The sequence below is a fragment of the Temnothorax longispinosus genome, chromosome 1, assembly GCF_030848805.1.
Source record: "Temnothorax longispinosus isolate EJ_2023e chromosome 1, Tlon_JGU_v1, whole genome shotgun sequence".
Classification (NCBI taxonomy): Eukaryota; Metazoa; Arthropoda; class Insecta; order Hymenoptera; family Formicidae; genus Temnothorax; species Temnothorax longispinosus.
Window position 1 is genome coordinate 14,852,151 of NC_092358.1, and position 8,633 is coordinate 14,860,783.

Consider the following 8,633-nt stretch of genomic DNA (forward strand, 5'->3'; position numbering starts at 1 on the left):
ACCACACAGATGAATATTGGCGGCATGCACGGAGAGAACTGTTCAAGTTTCACACTGTAGGTTACTTATTTACAATCATACCAACCGCTTTCGCTCGCTAGTATACTGTTGTTGACTGGTTTCCGAATTCAGGATACGAAATACCCTAGTGTAGTTTTTTCGTAAGGATAGGAACTAGCAGAGTATGGTTTAATACCGCCACTCAGTAAGTGTGAAAGTTACCAAATATCACTGCAAAAGTGTGATCGGAGCCATACTTCCATCCTAACGCATTCACAGTCTGAGACTGTGAAACGCGTGGATTGACCATTCGTGTCCATGTCCGTCCGTAGACACCGTGCAGGTGTGGCAATACGAATACGAGTATTGGTTTTTTCGGTTACTTTCTTTAAATTAGTTTTAATTATTTAATATAATTCGTGAAATTGGAGTGAATGATTATGAAAATAATATTAAATAACATAACCTTTAAACAGAGTGACATGGGTTCTTACCGATTAGTAGTGTGAGTTTCATACTTAAAGATTTATGAGAATTACCGACTTCATTAAAAAACATCTCTGTTTGCCACAGGAATGAAATAAACGACAATAACTTCTCATAAAAATATGTTTTACTCAATCGTAAATACATGTAAAAGTATAATATTTACAGGTCATATCTGCATGCTACAAATTCATCCTGATAAATTGTTATGTACAAACAAGGTGGCTTTTCCGGTACTAAGTTCGCATTTACGAATAGCGGTTTCGAGACCTTAGAATGTACTTGATATGCATGGTAATGCTCGTTGAAGCAAATAGTGTCGAATTCTTGCACGTGGAAATAAACTTGTTGTAAAAAATAAAATATTGTTATTAATTTTCCAAATTGAGGATCTTCTGCAAAACGCGTCACCAATATTGTTCCTGGTGAATATTTTATGCCATTTACTGTCACATATTTCAACGTTGTGACTGGTATCTTTTCCTTTAAATCGATCATTTTTGTCAAAAGATTCCAGCCATCAACATTGTTTGTTGGTCCATTTACGATCTTCCCGTGGATTTCTTTATTGAATTCATGTATATAGCATAATTCTAAATTATGTCGGATAGCTAAGGTCAGTGGCAAGTTAACATCAGACGTGGTTCCTATTGTAAATTCTTTCAGTTGTTTATTTTTTCTCTCAAACTTCATGGCTGAAAAATGAATTACGGGACCATTTAAAAGCATTATTCTTGAATAATGGGTTAATAAGTGCATTTTAGGTTTCAATGGTCCGAAGCATTCCAAATATAAAGCATGGTGTTTTTTAACAAACTCTTTAAAAAGCATTATCTGACCCCTGTCAAGTGAATGACATGTTACTATGCCAACTATATTCCGGAGTTCTTTATATAATTCCCAATATCTGTTGTTCGAAGGAATTAAATCTCCTATCATTAATCCAAGATATCGCGTTAAACATAGCAATTCGGCGGCTGACTGCTTAATTTTTATCCGTTGCCCTCCCTTTTGACTTGAAGTAAAATATAATTTTCTTGGCTTATTACCTTTTTCGATTTCGTTATAAGAAAATGTATCGATTCTAAAATTAATAGTTTGCAATGTTAGCACTTTATCCTTAATTAATGCAGTCAAAATGTTCCCCAGGTCATAAGCGGCTACGCCTTCAAACACATCATGCATTACGTCAACCGTAATGTTTTCCGCAACGTGAAAATTCGGTATTTTGTGAAAAATGCATTCTTCTCTAATACCGGTATGCTGGAAGTCTTGCTTTGCAACATCAACATTGTACGACTGGACCGTTCTCAAAACTGCATCATTTTCTTCCAGTAGATCACTACATTCAGATTTGGAAGCCTTACATATTCTGCAATAATAATTTGCACTGAAGCTTTCCGAAAATCCAAGTATTGAGTTCAGTCCTAAATTATCCCCCAAAGTTAAAACGCATTCAAAGAATACTACGATATTCTGTCCACTGATGTTGAGGTTTATTCCTTCTTTGGATAAACTCTTAATATCATCGATTGTTTTCGTGAATACTTTTTCGTTGCCAAATTTCTTTAGGTGCTTCGCATAAAACACCGAAGAAATAAAAATGTTCTTCAATTTAGCAGAGACATAAGGTGGCAATGTGGCGATCGTAACGTATGCTGCCCCTAATTTTCCTTCTCCCGCATGGCTTCCTAACGGATTCCCGGTTTCAAATTCATCATAATAAAAATACAACGGAAGAACTACTTTATCTGTATTGTTATATTTTTTATTCCATAAATCACCTTGAATGAAATTCGAAAGTCGTATTTTTTCATTCGATACTTCATCCATGTAAGTTTGAATTTGCTCGAACATACCAGGAATAGCAAATATTGTTTGCAATGTTTTTCTTAGAGGGATGTGAACATCGAATACTGGTTTCATTACGATGTGTTCATTTTGTTCATTGTCATTTTCAACGACAGGCTGTTTTCCGATTTCAAATGTCTCTGGAGGGATGTACAGACTTTCCTGTTTATATGTTTGGAACCGAAAATGTTCACTTGAAAACTTTCCAAACATATTCTTACAGTCTTCTAATATGTACTGTATTTTTGCGTGCGACGAATCATTCATTTCATTTTTACACATTTTCACTCTGTTTTGAATGAATGTAAGGAACGATTGCGAAACAAATTTATCAAACATATCGATGACATCGTTAACCGCTTTACGAGATAGAAGAGGATGATTGTAAAGGGATAATGTCAACTTTAACATCTCTCTATCAAGCATGTCTCTACCGATTTCGGATATGTTTGAAACGTTTCCTGAATCCATTATCAAGTTAAATAAATAAACCTTTATACCATGTAATCAATTTTTACATTCACGAAAAAACTTTCTTTGTTTTTAATAAATTTACATTCTATTAACTTGTTCGATAACTGCAGTTACACATGAATGCAAATTAATGTTGGTGAATTCGTACACCGTTCTCTCTAAAAATTGCCATACGTGGCCTGACACGTGTGAAAACTTTTTTTTGCAAACTTTCACAGCCTGGAAACATATGTCCACCGCACGTAATGGGGAAGTTTGGTAAATCTGATCGCCAATGACGACAACCGCCGAAATTATTTTGTCGATACTTGGTCCGTTTATAACCACGTACGGTTCGACGATTAGATGTTGTTCCATGTGTAGTTTTTCCAAATCATCTTTCACAAATTTCAGAGATTCTGAGAAGTTTTCAGTTTCCTGTAAAATAAATGAAATAATGGTACAATAACTAGAAGAATATATGCAGTACAATAGTTATATAGAAAAATAATATTACCTTCACGTGATAAATAAAAGTTTTCAAAACTTCAGACTTGTTCGGATTCCAGCATTTTCCAACCTTTGATCGACTCGTTAATTTCGTGATTTTTCGAAAAATGTACGGCAGTACAATTAACGCAAATAAATTTTTATCCTCTGAAGAAGATAAATTTCCATTAAAAAATTGTACATAAACTAATAACCCATTAAACGAGATCGCATACAAAAATTTTGAATGCGATTTGATACTATTCCATGCAATTTCTATCCCTGCATGATATCTCACATGTAAATGTGATGCACGCTTTTATACGAGCACTAAACGTACATAGCCTAACAAAAATGATCAAAGTGAATTTTTGAACGATTTAGAGACAACGTAATTTACCGTCTTTCACGACGTTTTCTGTTTTTTTTAACAGTTCTTTCAACTCTTTGTCGGCTTTTGTTCCCGCAAGACGTAAGATTTTTTGGGCGATTGGTGGCCAATTTTGAGAAAATAAATTTTCTGGTTTGTTGAAAATAGAGCAAAAATCAGCTTCTAGCTACAAATGAAATATAATAATTTCATACATATACGAATAATAATATAACAACAAAAATAAAAAATTGACCTACTAATATGTATCCAAGTGGATTCCTTAAATTGATGAAGGTAATAAAAATTGTTTTGAAGTCATTTTTTTCGTAATATGCAATTCTTTCATTTTGGGACGTACTTATCCATTTTTTTTTATACTCTTCATCTATTACTTGAACTGGATTTTGAAGCTCTTGTAAGCCAATAGATAAATTTTCCTCTAAAATAAAACATTAATGTTCTTTATGTTCGGTACATAAATCATAGTATGGGCAATGGGAGATGAAGAAGAGATTTATATTATGAGTGTAATATTCGTAACACGAGCCGAATATGATATTTTATGAAACAAACGCGGAAAATAGAGTTTATTGTCCTTGAGAGGGATGACAAGTTCTATTATATTGTATAATGCATGTCCCAACAAACGAAAAAGAATAAAAAAGAATACAAAATTTCAATTCTTTCAATTGAGTTATTTGACCGAAAGTATTGAAATTCGTGTCTTTTTTTTGTGGGTCATTTATGATGTCACACACGTGCGATGATCGCGGCAAAAACATATTTTACGCACTAAAAATGTTGCTTTAAATTGAATTTTACACTTACTACATCACACAAAAGTACTATTAATATATTCTACATGTCATCTTCAAATATATAAAAATTTAAAAATTTGAAAAATATATGAACACAGTTTTAACCTGATTCTGAGTAGTTTCGTTTTCTTATGTTTACTTTGCCGATCGCTATGGACTTTTCACGGAATCTGTTATAAAACATTTGCAATGCACCGTGGGCATTACTGTCACTGCTTCCAGGACTATAAAAGGTTTCTTTTAGGTAACCTTTGAATAGGTCTGCTGCACTTGCCGCCAGTAATTCCAATCTTGAGGGTGGTACGCTGCACAAAAATGTCAAAATATTGGAGAACAATCGTCATATTTGTAATGTAGTGGAACATGGGGAACAGTGAGACACGTTTTTTTGTTGGTCCAATCTAGCTTAAAAATGGACAATTGTCCAAATTTCGAAGATGGATTTCGTTGTACATGCATTAATCCAGTTTGCTTTTCGTTACATGTCTTTGACATTCTCAAAAATGATTGAGAATAATGGGACACTGCAAAATTTTTTACAGCATCGATTGACACTCCTATTAATTACCAATATTTTTTAACGAAATTGCCCTTTCTCTGCTCGTCTGATTCAACTTAAACAACTCGAAATTAATAAATGTTATTGTATTCTCCAAGGATGTTAAATATAATAAAATAATTGCCATTTACAATGTTACAATAAAAAAAATAGATGTTTACTTAAAAAAAAAAGAGTGCTTACTAATATGATTTGGTACGTTTATATTCGTGAAAAATTAGCAATCTTGCTACGGCGTGAACGTCAAAATATGTACATTTTTTTCTTTTCAATAATGCAGCACGCTTCTCTGGGTCTTTTTTATAATTAAACTAATAGGAACTAATAGGAACATTCCTTCTCCAGATTCACTTAAAACTTGATAGACATAATTGTCTTCGGGTGAACAATCTAAAACAATGAAGAATTTTGGGTATCTAAGAAAATGAATAAAAAACAAAAATTCATAATAATTCACAAAGTGTTATTGCAAACATATATTTAAAAAAACCTTCAACATTTATGAACTCATCCGATGAAGAAATTTCTGTTGAAGACAATAAATTCTGCAAATTATCGTCTACGATTTTGAGCACATGTACGGAAGGCTTTTCTGCATTCGGAGCACTTTCTGGTATAACAATATTGCCTGTTAATTAATAACAAAAAGTTCTCATTAATTGCAATAAACAAAAAACATATATGCCCAAAAATGTTCATTGTTTGTATTCATTATATATTATATTAAAAATGTTCACACTGAGAAATATGTTCTATTAGACACATTAAATAATTTTGCATGCGGAGCAAATTTCCTCAAAAGTTCCAACAAAAAATACGATGATTGAATGCAGTTGAATGTAGGCAAACTTAAGTAACATTACTTCGCATACCTACATATTCCGATTGAATACAGCTTTGCCTACATTTTATATACTCGCACTCACTCGATGCAATGAAAATGAGATTAAAATTATAGGAGCAAACCATTAACTGTAGGATCGGTGACATTTTGGACAGAACTCGAAGGTGGAATTACATATTCAACTACCATTCCAGTACTATAGTCGCTGCTGACATTCATGCTTGGTTTTAACTATACATATATGTAAATAAAAAAAATATTTTATAGTAAAATTACTTTAATACATGCAATATATATGCGAAGATATTCACAATGTTAAGTAATGCGCGGTGATATACATATAACCTCAAAATTGAAATCAATGTAGATTTATGAATGCTTACTATTGCTTACTGTGCTATACTATACACAACCTGCACGCTGACCGCGGAGGAATGAATACTGATAAACTCGGACTCGGACACAAAGTCAATCCACGCGTTTCACAGTCTCAGACTGTGAATGCGTTAGGATGGAAGTATGGCTCCGATCACACTTTTGCAGTGATATTTGGTAACTTTCACACTTACTGAGTGGCGGTATTAAACCATACTCTGCTAGTTCCTATCCTTACGAAAAAACTACACTAGGGTATTTCGTATCCTGAATTCGGAAACCAGTCAACAACAGTATACTAGCGAGCGAAAGCGGTTGGTATGATTGTAAATAAGTAACCTACAGTGTGAAACTTGAACAGTTCTCTCCGTGTGGTTGCACTACACACATGTATATTGGCAACATGGTTGCGCCGTACTTATAATGTGCATATTGGCAGCAATGTTGCGCCTCATTATCTGAGAAGATAAGAAACCAGACATTAGAAGAATGGACATTTATGAATTTAATAAAAAAATACATCAAGCATATATGAAGATCAATAAAGGACAGCAGAGATGATAATCAAATTCATTATATAGTTAAGAAACAAGCATCTATAAATTGACCAATACACATTAATAATATATAGAGTGTTACTTAAAGACCGCCCACTAATTACACAGTGTTATTTCTTTTCAATATTAATTGTAAGTCGAAAAGTTCTGAGTTATTTTTTTTTCTATAATGCTTAATAAAGCAGTAATTATTGTTTATCGCGATCCCTTCTAGTTTCTCACGAGCGTCAAGGGTCCTCTGGAACAACCTGAATATACTCCGTCCAACGAAAGATTGAGAGTAGATCGGACGAAAACTTGTCCGTCTCGCGCAGGTCTCCACCCACAGAGTATCTATTTACATATACGATACGTCACGCTCTAGGGACTTTACTCCCACTTTGCTCACTATCCGCAGAACCATCAATCTCTCGTAAAAGCAATATATATATATATATATATAAATATTGTTTTTAAAAGTATGAAATAAATAAATAATTAATTAAAATCTCCGGAGCAGCAACAAAAAATTATAAAAAAAATTAAAAACAAAAACAAAAAATTAAACAAAAAAAATTTAAAAACAAAAATTTATAATAAAAATTTAAAAACAAAAACTTATTAAAAAAATTTAAAAACAAAAACTTATAATAAATAAATTTAATAAAAAAAATTAAAAACAAACAAAAAAATTAAACAATAAAAAAATTGTAAAAAAAAACTGCCGACTGCTGCCTAAACTAGGTTAAATTAAATGCAGAAAATAAAAATTAATAAAATTTAAAAACAAAAAATTAATTTTAAAAAAATTTAAAAACATAATTTAAATAAAAATTAAAAACAAAAAATTAAACAATAAAAAAATTGTTTTTTAAACAAAAAAACTCCCGACTGCTGCCTAAACTAGGTTAAATTAAATGCAGAAAATAAAAATTAAAAATTAATTAGTAAATAAAAACACTTATACAAAAAAATTAAAATAAAATTTAAAAACAAAAAATTAATTTTAAAACAAAAACTTATATAAAAAAATTTAAAAACAATAGCTTATACAAAAATTTAACCAAAAAAAACAGGTTTAAAAAGTTTAAAATAATAATAAACAAAAATTTAAAAACAAAAACTTATACAAAAATAAATTTAATCAAAAACAGGTTTAAAAAGTTTAAAATAATAATAAACAAAAATTTAATAAAAACTTTTAAAAGTTTAAAATAATATTAATTATAAAATATTAATGCAATTGACACACTATTAGGAAATATTATCTAACAAATATGATTGAAAATACATACAAATACTTGATTACTTACTACAAATTATTATTATTATTATTATTATTATTATTATTATTATTATTATATTAGGCATTATAGACGCGCGCTTTATGCGCGCTATTTAGCTTTAATATTACACTATTACTATTATACTATTAACTCTTTCATACACATAACTGTCAAAATATACAATGACAGCCGCTCACGAAGTAAGCGTAGCCAGAGAACCAATCGGCATCGTGGAAAAGCAACAACAATTAATAAATTTCGATAAATTCGAATATTAATTTAACATGCCTTTTCAGAAATGGAACTAGAACATTAACGAAAAAGAAATGAATTAAAGACTTAAATTTTATAATGAAAAATACTCTCTTATTTACGCTATAATTATTAATTGCATATTTTAAAAGAGCAGTCAGGAAACGCCACGCCAAGCGTTTCTCAATCACGTTTTAGAAGTCATAGAAAATTCTGTACTTAAATTGTTTAACTGTTATAACTTCATACTTAGTATTAAACTGAAATGTGTTTGTGGGTTTGCGCGCGCGTGCGCATGTATATGTGTATTT